Raw genomic sequence first — 12,968 nt, forward strand, 5'->3', positions numbered from 1 at the left:
TTTTATTGAATTTCACTTTAGGCTACTCCTGGGGCTCTAACAGTTTTATCAATGCAATGCAGTCAGGACTAGCATCTTTAACAGCATTTTCAGGCCAAGATTGCTTTTTTGTGCTTTTTTGGTTCTGGTGTTTAAGATGTACATAGAATATTGAGCAACTGAATGAAAACAACTACTTATTTCCCTAGTGACTTTTACACAGGGTTCAAATTAAAGTCCCCTCCCCAGTGGAAAGTTTCAATGCAAAGAATCCATTTCTTCCTACCATCATACCAGTAAGTATACTTAGTTTCAAAAGAGTAGGATTTTTTTTTTCCTTCTGGCTAAGATTTAAGCAAGTCTTTGTTGCATAAAACCAGGACAAAAGTGATGCAGAATGATATGATAACTAAATTGACTTGGAGGTAAAGCAACTGACACATTTAGTTTTTGCTTGGATGCCAGGAGACCATAAGCAAATCATTTCATTTATCTGGCATAATAGATAGATTGCTCAACTTTGTCAAACAAATCTAGTTTCAAATCACACCCTAGGATATTTCCTAAACCTGTGAAACTGGGCAAGTCATTTGATGGTTCATGACCTACCTCATGTATAAAATAGAGTTAATGAAATAACTTTTTAGTATTATTGTGTAGAGGAAATGAAATCATATATATATATATACATAAATATATACATATATGTGTACATATAATAAACAATTTGTAAACCATAAAGAAGTTTATAAATTTTATTTTTAAAATGAGTTGTATTATTTTTAACATTAAAAAAATGAGTTCCAAAATCTTTCCCTCCTTCCCACACTCCCACACCCATTGAAAAGCAATGTGATATCAATTATACATCTGAAAAAATGTAAAACATATTTCCATATGAGGCATGTTGCAAAAAAACAAAGGAAAATAAAGAAAATGAAAAAAATATGCTTCATTCTACACTGACACTTTTTGTTCTCTCTCTAGACATGGATAGCATCTTTTACCATAAATCCTTTGAAATTATCTTGTATTATTATATTAATAAAAATAGCTAAGTCATTCACAGTTGGATATATAAAATATTATTAGTATTCTAGTTTTGCTCATTTAACGTTGTGTCAGTTTGTAGAAGCCTTTCTGAACTTTTTCTGAAACTATCTTACTTGTTATTTCTTAGAGCACAATAGTATTTCCTCACAATCAAATGCCATAGCTTATCCAGTCATTTCCTAACTGATGGCCATTCCTTAAAATTCTAATTAATTGCACCACAAAAATAATTGCTTTAAATTTATTTTGTAGATGTAGGTTCTTTTCCTGTGATCTTTTTGGTATATATAAAACTTTGGGTCAAAGGATATGCACAATTTTATAACCCTTTGGATATAGTTCCAAATTGTTCTCCAGAATGGATCAACCATTCACAATTTCACTAATGTTACATTAGTGTTCCAATTTTTTTCATATCTCTACCAACATTTATCATTTTCCTCTTTTGTCATGTTAGCCAATCTGATAGATATGAAATAGTATGTTGGAATTGCTTGAATTTGCCTTACTCTAATCAATAGTGATTTAGAGCATTTTTTTTCCTTATGAGTACAAATGGTTTTGATATTTTCTTCTATCTGTTTATAGTCTTTGACCATTTATCAAATTGAGAATAACTTGTATTTTTATTCATTTGATTCAGTTTTTTAAATATTTGACAAATGAGGCCTTAGAGAAATTTGTTGCAAATTTCCTCTATATTGTTGGTTGCATTTAGTTTTGGTTGTGCAAAAACTTTTTAAAATTTAATGCAATCAAATTTATCCATTTTTCTTCCCATGATCCTCTCTATATCTTGCTTGGCCAAAAATTCTTCCATTATCCCTAGATCTGACGGGTAAAAATTTTCATCTCTTCTAGTTTACTTAGAGCATTACCATTATGACCTTATCTTATATATATATATATATATATATATATATATATATAACTTTTTATTGACAGAACATATGCCTGGGTAATTTTTTACAACATTTGAACTTGCACTCACTTCTGTTCCGATTTTTCCCTTCCTTCCCTCCACTCCCTCCCCTAGATGGCAACAATCTTCTACATGTTGAATATGTTATAGTATATCCTAGATACAATATATGTGTGCAGAACTGAACAGTTCTCTTGTTGCACAAGAAGAATTGCATTCAAAAGGTAAAAATAACCTGGGAAGAAAATAAAAAATGCAAACAGTTTACATTCATTTCCCAGTGTTCCTTCTCTGGGTGTAACTGCTTCTGTCCATCATTGATCAATTGGAACTGAGTTAGCTCTTCTTTTTGTCAAAGAGATCCACTTCCATCAGAATACATCCTCATACAGTATCGTTGTTGAAGTATATAATGATCTCCTGGTTCTGCTCATTTCACTCAGCATCAGTTCATGTAAGTCTTTCCAAGCCTCTCTGTATTCATCCTGCTGGTATGACCTTATCTTGGTTTACAGTGTGAGATGTTAACCTATATCTAGTTTCTGTCAAGCCACTTTTTAGTTTTTCCAGTAATTTTTTTTCAATAATAAGTTCTTATCCCCAAAGCTTGAATCTTTAGAGTATATCAAACACTAAATTACTATGGTCATTTACTACTATGTATTGCATACTTAATCTGTTCCATGTATCTACCATTTTATTTCTTATCCAGTACCAGATTATTTTAATTATTATCACTTTGTTATATAATTTGAAATATGATATTGCTAGGCTACCTTCCTTCACAGTTTTTTATTGGTTTCCTTTATATGCTTGACTTTTTGTCAATGATAAATGTTGTCATTGCTAATTTAAGTTCTGTAAAATAATTTTGGTAGTTTCACTGGCATGACACTGAATAAGAAAATTTAGGTAAAATTGTCATTTTTATTATGTTGACTTGACATAGCCATATTTCTCCAATTGTTTAAATCTAGAAGTATTTTGTAATTGTTCTTATAATTTCTACATTTGTATTATGTAAATTTTAGATGTTATTTACAAATGGACTCTCTGTTCATCTTTTAAGAGATGATAAGACTAAATCACTTATAGCTTTAAATTTCAGTAATCCAGTGTCAATGGATGCTCCAAGAATTTTATCTACTGATAATATCTACTTTTCTCAATCTTGACAAATTTTTTTCATAAATAACAATTGGTATGAGTCAATTTTGCCCATACACAAAAGACTCCTTGTGACATGAAATTGGTTCAATTTTTTTGACTTACTATAGACCTGTAACTGCTATTCAAATATTCCAAGTTATAAGCAAAGTATTCCTACTTAGAAAAATTGTACCCACTGGTAGACTCCATCTTCCTTCAGAGAGCTAGAGTCATCTATAACCTGTTGTACCATTTGTGTTTGACACCACAAGAATGGGAAAAGAAATAAGTAATTTGAGAGTCAAACAATATAGCCATCTGGTGAGCATGCAAAGCCAAGAACTTGAGGTTTCTGAAGAGTCAACTCTATTCCTTCATACCTTCATAGTCTGCCTAATTTATTGTATCAATGAAAAGTCCAGATTTATTCTTCCAAATTACCATAGGCTGACCTTGACATTCTTTTGATCTTTAGAAATAGGGAAATAGATTCTCTAACATGTTGATTTCCTCTTTCTCTCCTCCTTCCCTCTTTCCCTCCTTCTCAATCTCTCTGTGTGTCTCTCTTTGTATGTTTCCTTATGTCTGTCTATCTGTCTTTTTGTTTCTCTGTCTCCTCTCTCTCTATGTCTCTGTCTGTCTATCTCTCTTTCTCACACACACACATTCACACGTTGATTGGTCTTCTTTCATAGCTTAATCATTCAGATATGCTTGATGATTCTGCTACTTCTATATACTTTCTACTACGATTAGAAGTAGTAGATTATGATTTTCTCAGGAAATTGATACTTTTTAAAAGAATCAGATAATCAAAAAGCTATTAGAAATAATCCACAACTTTAGCAAAGTTGCAGGATACAAAATAAATCCACATAAATCATCAGCATTCTTATACATCACTAACAAAATCCAGCAGCAAGAGATAAGAAGAGAAATTCCATTTAAAATAACTCTTGATAGTATAAAATATTTGGGAATTTATCTGCCAAGGGAAAGTCAAGAATTATATAAGCAAAACCACAAAACACTTCCCACACAAAGTCAGATCTAAGCAATTGGAAAAATATAAAGTGCTTGTGAATAAGTCGAGTGAATATAATAAAGTTGACAATACTCCCTAATCTATTTATTTAGTGCCATACCAATCAAGCTCCCAAGAAACTATTTTACTGACCTAGAAAAAATAACAACACAATTCATCTGGAAGAACAAAAGGTCAAGAATTTCAATGGAATTAATGAAAAGAAAAGCAAATGAAGATGGTCTAGCTGTATCAGATCTAAAACTATATCATAAAGCGGCGGTCATCAAAACCATTTGGTACTGGCTTAGAAATAGACAAGTTGATCAGTGAAATAGGTGAGGTTCACAGAACAAGACAGCAATGATTATAACAACCTAGTATTTGACAAACCCATAGCCTCAGCTTTTGGGAAAATAATTCACTATTTGACAAAAACTGCTGGGAAAATTGGAAACTAGTATGGCAGAAAGTAGGTATAGACCCATACTTAACACCATATACCAAGATAAGATCAAAATGGGTTCATAATCTAGACATGAAAAATGATATTATAAACAAATTAGAAGAATAGAGGATAGTTTACCTCTCAGATTTGTGGAGGAAGAAGGAATTTGTGACCAAAGAAGAACTAGAGATCATTGTTCATCACAAAATAGAAAATTTCAATTATATTAAATTAAAAAGTTTTTGTACAAATAAAAACCAATGCAGACAAGATTCAAAGAGAAGCAATAAGCTGGCAAAATATTTTTACATCCAAAGGATCTGATAAAGGCCTCATTTCTAAAAGATATAGAGAATTGACTCTAATTTATAAGAAATCAAGTGATTCTCCAATTGATAAATGGTCAAAGAGTATGAAAAGGCAATTTTCAAATGAAGAAATTGAAACTATTTGCAGCCACATGAAAAGGTTCTCCAAATCACTATTGATCAGAGAAATGCAGATTAATACAACTCTGAGATACCACTATACACCTGTCAGAGTGATTAATATGACAGGAAAAGATAATGATGAATGTTGGAGGGGATTTAAGAAAACAGGGACACTGATGAATTGTTGGTAGAATTGTGAACGCATCCAACCATTCTGGAAAGCAATTTGGAACTATGCTCAAAAAGTTATCAAACTGGGCAAACCCTTTGATCCAGCAGTGTTTCTACTGGGCTTATACCCCAAAGAGAGCTTAAAAGAGGGAAAGGGACCCACATGTGCAAGAATGTGGCAGCCCTGTTTGTAGTGGCCAGAAACTGGAAACTGAGTGGATGCCCATCAGTTGGAGAATGGCTGAATGAATTGTAGTATATGAATATTATGGAATATTATTGTTCTGTAAGAAATGACCAATAGGATGATTTCAGAAAGGCGTGGAGAGACTTACATGAACTGATGCTGAGTGAAATGAGCAGGACCAAGAGATCATTATATACTTCAACAACAATACTATATGAGGTTCAATCCTGATGGAAGTGGCCATCTTCAACAATGAGATGAACCAAATAAGTTCCAATAGCTCAGTGATGAAGAGAGTCATCTACACCCAGAAAGAGAACCATGGGAATAGTGTGGAACATAACCCCCACTCTCATTGCATTCTCACTCTCTCTGTTATTTGCTTATATTTTGTTTTCTTTCCCAGCTTTTCTTTTCCTTCCTTATTGATCTGATTTTTCTTGTGCAGCAAGATAACTGTATAAATATGTATATAAATATTGGATTTAACATGTATTTCAACATTAAAAAAGAAGAAGAATCAGATAGTCTAGGGTAGCTAGGTGGTGCAGTGGATAGAGCACCAGCCTTGAAATCAGGAGGACCTGAATTCAAATCTGCCTTCAAGCACTTAACACTTCCTAGCTGTGTGAACCTGGGTAAGTCACTTAAACCCAATTGCCTCAGGAAAAAAAAAAATCAGATAGTCTGGCCAACATGCCTTTCTCTGGTCTAGTCAACATAGATTCCAAGGGCCCACTTGGTCAATATATAAAAAGTACCCTTAGACAGCTCTAAAGACAACAGTTCTTTCCTCTTAGTCAAGTAAGAAAAAGAGAGATCCATTCACCCTTTAATGGTTTCAAACTACAAATAGTTCCTTCCTCTCTTCTCATAATGGTTACTGACTTTTGCTCAATCTTCTTGTGACTGAGAAGCAATACCCATCCTCCTTTTTTTCACTTCATCATTCCTGAATAATTAGATTTATATTGTGCAAGTTACTCTGACTTTCAGAGAAGCATTAAGAATGCATTTAATAGCTGGAGGGAGAAGAACAAAACTGATGGTTTCTTTGAGAGATCTTGCTTCAATAATGAGAAAGCTCCTACCTCTTACAATTCTATGGCTGTAACTCCAACTGGCCTTTTTCTCCCTTTTTCTGCTTCACATTTTAAAAAAAATCATTGAAACACCCAACATGTAGAAGAATTTCTACTTTTCATATACAGGTATCATACAAAACTATTTGCCTCTTAAATCCTGAATCAAAGTGTTTCATTCCTCCACTTTTAAACAGAAAAGGAAAGGCTTCAAGTTATGTTTTTGTACAGATCCTTCTAATGAACAAAGATGTCTTTCCTGATGGAATGGAAATGCTTTACCAGCCCATATTCTATTGTCTACGGAAGCTCTTCTGAATGGGACCAGCTGCCATTATGTGAGTAAGTCATGCATGATCCCTGGGCATATTATCAGGCCCCTTGTGGAACATTTTTACCAATGATGAAATGTTATTGTTGTCAGTGTCAGACATTCAGTCTTTATCAGTCTCCCTTCTGACAACCCTCATTATTCAGGCAGGCTTGGGATACCTTCAAGGTAAGATCTCTCACTACAAGGTCAAATGGGCCAACTTTCTTTCCTTGTCATGCTCAAACACATCATATCCCCTTTTACCCACATCATAACTTATAATACCACCCTACCTCAAGACACTCAGGGGAAGTACACTGTTCTTAGCCTTACCCCAGGATTGGCCCAGTGATAGGACCAGCGTAGGGCTAGATAGAAAGTCCTACAAAAGGGAAGGGAGAAGAGGGAACAGAGGGATGCTTCTGATTATTTTAGTGTTCAAAAGCTAAAAGAAAGAAGAATACTCTAAACGTCATTGGTTGATTATTACCAAAGAGCAAAGTAGACAGAGGTCAGAGGCTTAAAAGATATGTCAATAATTAAGAAATATCTAAGTTTAAAAGGACTGAATGGGGAGGCTGGTTGAAGTTGGTCAAGTATTCAAAGAATTGATTATCCAAAACAGTATGGAGCTCACCAAAAAGTGTATTTTCTAAATGTACACAGCGTGATAATCATGCAATTACTCTTATATACCCTAATGTTAAGGATGCATCCTAGTCCTATTTTATCTTTTCCATATTGTAAGTTATTGATAGTTTCCCAATAGTACCAATGGTTTCCGTATTGGAAACCATTGTTTTTGTTGACCAGAAAGACCAAATAAGAGCAAAGCTAATGAATTCAAGTGGATCAGAATATTTTTATGTGAGTCTGGTACCATCTCCATTGGCTAGAGAGTAGGGGAACAGAATTTTATAGGTTCTTACTTCATCCTTAACTCCTTAAATGCTTCAAATAGTTTAGAATATCCTTGGAACATTCTTATGGTGTTTCACAAGTACTCTACAGGTAGCAGCATGGGCAAAACAAGGTGGAACAGTGGAAGAAGCAGCCAATTAAGAGATAGACCTTGGTGGTCCCAGCGCTAGTACTTACTGACTAGCACTGGGAATTTGAGCAATCACACCTTTACTAAACTTTAGTATTCTCCTTAGTAAAAAAGGTGAACGTGATACTTTGTACTACCCACTTCAAGGAATGCCCTTTGTAAGCAATTAACACTCCTACTAAATTCCCAGGAGGTTCCAAATGATCCTGATAAGTTCTTTCTCCAATAGCGTCATCCTACTCCACCAATTGAAAAAGACTGGTTTTAAATTCCCAAGAGAATTTTAAGTCTTCTGATATCTCTTGCGGATTTATGAAACCAGAAAACAAACATATAACTCCTAGCATTATTTTGCATACCCACACAAAACTACACACATATATGTATGTATATATATATATATATATATATATATACACATACATATATATCTATATGTAGATGCATATAACATATATACCTCTATACATTACATAAATGCAATATACTTATGCACACATGTGTATATATGTGTGTTTGTTTTATATACATACATAAATTCATGTTTATATGTAGGGTAGCTAATGATGCAGGGCTGGACCTATAGTTGGAAAGACTGAGTTCCAAATGATCCTTAAATGCATGCTGAATGACCTGAGGCAAGTCACTTGAACCTAATTTTCCTCAGTTTTCTCATTTGTATAATAGGAGTAATCATAGTATTTATCTCTTAGGATTGTTGTGAGGGTCAAAAGAGATAATAATTATAAAGTATTTAGCACAGTTAATACTATAGAAATGTTAGCAGTTATATATAATATGTATATACAGATAGATAAATACACATATATGTATATATATTTATACTGTGTGCCTATGCTCAAGTGTAATATGTATAAATATATATGCATATGTGCATGTGTATATATATCCTTCTACTTATCTCTCCCATACACATACATACACACACACACACACACACACACACACACACACATAAATAAATAAGATTGCCTAGAAAACAAAAAATGGCTCATTATTACATCAGAAGCTGCATATATAGGATGGCAGCCTGACCATTTACCTACCTCATTCTGAGGATATTTGAAGGAGAAAGGTCTTGTAATTATGAAAAACATAGTACATAGTACACAGTTTATCCTCTGCTGGGTGGAACAGTGGATAAAATGGTGAACCTGAAGTCAGGAAGATGGGGATTCAAATTGGCCTTAAGTAAACTCCATAATTGAGCAATTCCATATGACCCTGGGAAAGTCAATTAACTTCCGTTTTCATCAGTTTTCTAATCTCGAAAATGAGTGTAGTAATAACATCGACTGCCCAAGGTTATTGTAAGATCAAATAACATCATCTTCATAAAGAGTTTTACAAACCTTAAAGTAGCTAGGACCCAATTAACATGGGAAATGAATACTGTGAACTAGTAGCATTATTCAAATCTTACTGCACAGTTCCACTGGGCTGAAATCAATTGTTATATTTTCCATCATTTTAACTTTGAATAGTGTGAATTCAAATATATGAGACCATTTCATGGGATTCATTATCATACTAATCAGGATCTAGCTGTATATAAATTCTTAATAAGGAAAGTATGGAAATGTATGAGTTCAGGCTATAACTTTAGAGCTCCAAAGGACCCACTATAATATCAATAAAAATACTACTTCATTACAATTAACCTGATTCTATCTCCTAGTCCCATATTCTCTACCATTTTCCTAATCAGGAACAAAAATACAATGAAAGTATGTTCCAAAGTAGATTCTCTTTAACAAATGGTCTTTAATAATGTTCAACAAGATGTCTCCAGAAGATAAAGTGAGGCCGGTGACTTTGCACAGCTCTCCCTCACTTAAATCTAATTATTTACTTGTCATGGCATCGCCTCCCTCATGATATGGTCCTCTTGGAGAACAAAAGACAGACAATAACCTTAAGAATTAATGCAATTAAAAAAAAAGAAGAAGAAGTAAGGAGCAGCTAGGTGAGGCAGTGGATAGAACACCAGCCCTGAAGTCAGGAGGACCTGAGTTCAGTCTGGTCTCAGATACTTAACACTTCCTAGCTGTGTGACCCTGGGCAAGTCACTTAATCCCAATTGCCTCAGCAAAAATAAATAAATAAATAAATAAAAATAAGAAGAATCAATGCAATTTTAAAAGCAAAACAAAATAAACCCCAAATAAAAGAAAAACAAACAAAAACATTACACTCTGCCAAACAAAGGAAAAATTAATTATTGGGGTTTCAACATTTTTCAGTGTGCTAATTAGTTCTGACCTCATGATTGCACTAAAATTTGGTAGCCTGGGAAGCAACATTGAAATAGGACTTTGTCAACTTAACTTAAAAAGAAACAAACAAAAGCAGCAGAATAGTTAAAGAGAAGGAAAATAGCAATGTATATTAAAATATATTTTCTTGTGGGAAAATTGAGAAGATAGATATGAGAAGCATAGCAACAATAAGAACAGCAATAATTAGCATTTTTGTGGTGCTTTAAAACTTAGAATTCATTCTACAAATTTTCTCATTTAATCCTCACAAAAACTCTGTGAATTAGTGCCAATATTATTCCCATTTTACAGATAAAGGAACATTGTCAGATAGAGATTAAATGCTTTTCCTAAGATTCAAGAGTCAGTTATGCATCTGAGACTGCATTTGAACTCAGGTCTTTCTAACTAAACATTCAGTATCCGATTGATTATAACACCTAACTGCCTCACATGATGGAGAGAATTTGGCTGAAGATCCATGTAGTAAAAAAATACAAGTAATATTGTCTTTGGAGTATACTACAGACCCACCAAGAGAGGAATAAATAAATGCAGAGGCTCAAAAACAGTTCACAAGCCTGGAACAGGAGGCGTGATACAGTAGTGATTGGGGACTTCAATTATCTAAACAACTGTTGGAACTCTCTGCCAAAAGCAGAGCAGCTAATAATTTCTTGGCTTACCTCAATGCTAATTTCATCCTTCAAAAAGCAAAGGAACAAACAAAGGATTCTGCTATTGTGAGGAAATGGTTGTTGATGTAGAAATCATGGGGACTTTGGGAAGAAGCAACCACTCAGTCTTTGAATTTCTGACAGAAGAGAGGAAAGCTAAGCACAATCTGACTCTATGCATTGTAGAGTTACGGAGAACAGATTTCAGTATCTAAAAACTAAGTAGAATTTCTTGGCCTACAATTCTATGGGGGAAATCAATATAGGTGAAATGGAAAGCTCTCAAAAATGAAATTCCAGATCAGAGATGTTTAACCTAGAGTCCAATGGTAGATTTCAGGTTCTCCATGAAAATGGATGAGATATTTTTGAAAAATTAAAAAAAAATCTGTTTCTACTAATACCTAATTGAAACCTACTTTTTCCTTCAATTATGAATGGAGGTAATATCAGACATAGTGTTAGCAATACCTGTAACTTGTTCACCAATAGAAATCAGAGATATTTTCATTTCTTATTATAGCTGATAAAAACCATATGTCTAACATTACTCTGCATGCTTACATTATTCTCTTGTTAAAGGCCAACATACAATTTAGAGATCTTATTCAAGCTAAATAAAGGTAGCCTTTACACTGGTATTTAAAAATTAAACTTTTTCTTTTTTAAATGTGTTTTCTTATCATTTAACAAATTAAGAAAGAAGCATATATATTAAACTGAAACAAAGTTGGTTTCAAAATATTTCGAGCATTACATTTCAATATAATGGTTTCCTTTGTATTCCTATTTATTTTATGAATTAAAATTTTTTAAAGCAAAAATATTTTCCTATACTGCTCAAGAGGTCTATAATACACACATGCACACATACACCAAGAAATCCTATTTTGGAGGCAAATTTCAATGATGAATAAATGGCAGATTGGTCTGAAGTGAACAATGTGATTGCAGGGAACCCATTAATCAATTTTGATGCTTAAAAATACATGTTAATAGGATTGAAACAAAGGTAGGTAATAGGAGATGAATAAAAGTGTGCTGTTGTCCCATAAGAATAATGTCCAAACAAATAAAAGGAAAAATGAATGAATGACTACTAAGAAATGAAGGTGTTGTTTTGTAAATTTATTTTTTAATCTCTTTAGGGGAAAGGGGCATGATCAAGAGAGAAATGGACTACTGCTTGGGAGATAGAATAACAGATTATAGTAGAAAAAATAAAATTGCAAAATTTGTATTCTACTCTTTTTTTTTTTTTTGCCAAAAAAGAACAGTCATTGGACTTTTAATAATAGAACAAAAACAACCAATTAGGAATTAAAACTAAAGGAAACTATTGAAGTAGGAAGAGAATATTTAAACAACCAAAATGATTTCAAGTCACCAGGACCCAATAATGAAAAAACAAAGAGATGGGACTGCTCACTTGCCTTAGTGATCTTGGAAAAATTGTGGAGAGTAGGACATGTATGATAAAACTGAAAAAGGGGCAATGGTGTCACCAATTTTTTTTAAAAAGAGGAAAAATTGGGTCTTCAGCCTATTTGTCTAAAATTCCTGACAAATTCTAAAATGGATTATCAAAGGGATGCCCAGAGAAAATAACACAGGGATCACAAAGAGTCAAGTGCCATTTCATCAAGAAAAGGTCATAGTAAACTAAATTCATTTCCTTTCTGACAGTTATCATACTGGTAGCTTGGAAGAATGCTACAGATAGTGTTTAGCTAGATTTTAATAAAGAATTTAGCCAAGATTTTCAAGCATTTGTTATGGATAAGATAGAGAAATGTTGACTGGATAACAATAAAATAAGTCATTGACAATGAAGGAGATGGATGAATTAAATTTTTATTTTTTCTAAGCCTCAAACAAACACCAAAAACTTACTAAAAGAACAAATCCTAATAGCCATGGGAATATGGGGGGAAGGATGAGGAAATGGAGGAGTGTTTTGTAAGAGAACATTTTTAAAACCACAAAACAAAGGAATAAAAAAGACAATTTTATGGATATAAAACTATTAAGCTTATATTTAGATTTCAAAGTCCTAAGGCTGATCAAGTTGTAATGTCCAGAATAAAATGAGGTGAAATTGTATTATCTTTAAAGCCCTTTGAATTAAATCTGTGGTAATCTCTGAGGAGTTATCAGTGAACTGATGGAAGCTAAAGTAAAGGTAACCAGGGGACCAGGGAT

This window comes from Antechinus flavipes, chromosome 3, assembly GCF_016432865.1.
Source record: "Antechinus flavipes isolate AdamAnt ecotype Samford, QLD, Australia chromosome 3, AdamAnt_v2, whole genome shotgun sequence".
NCBI classification, from domain to species: domain Eukaryota; kingdom Metazoa; phylum Chordata; class Mammalia; order Dasyuromorphia; family Dasyuridae; genus Antechinus; species Antechinus flavipes.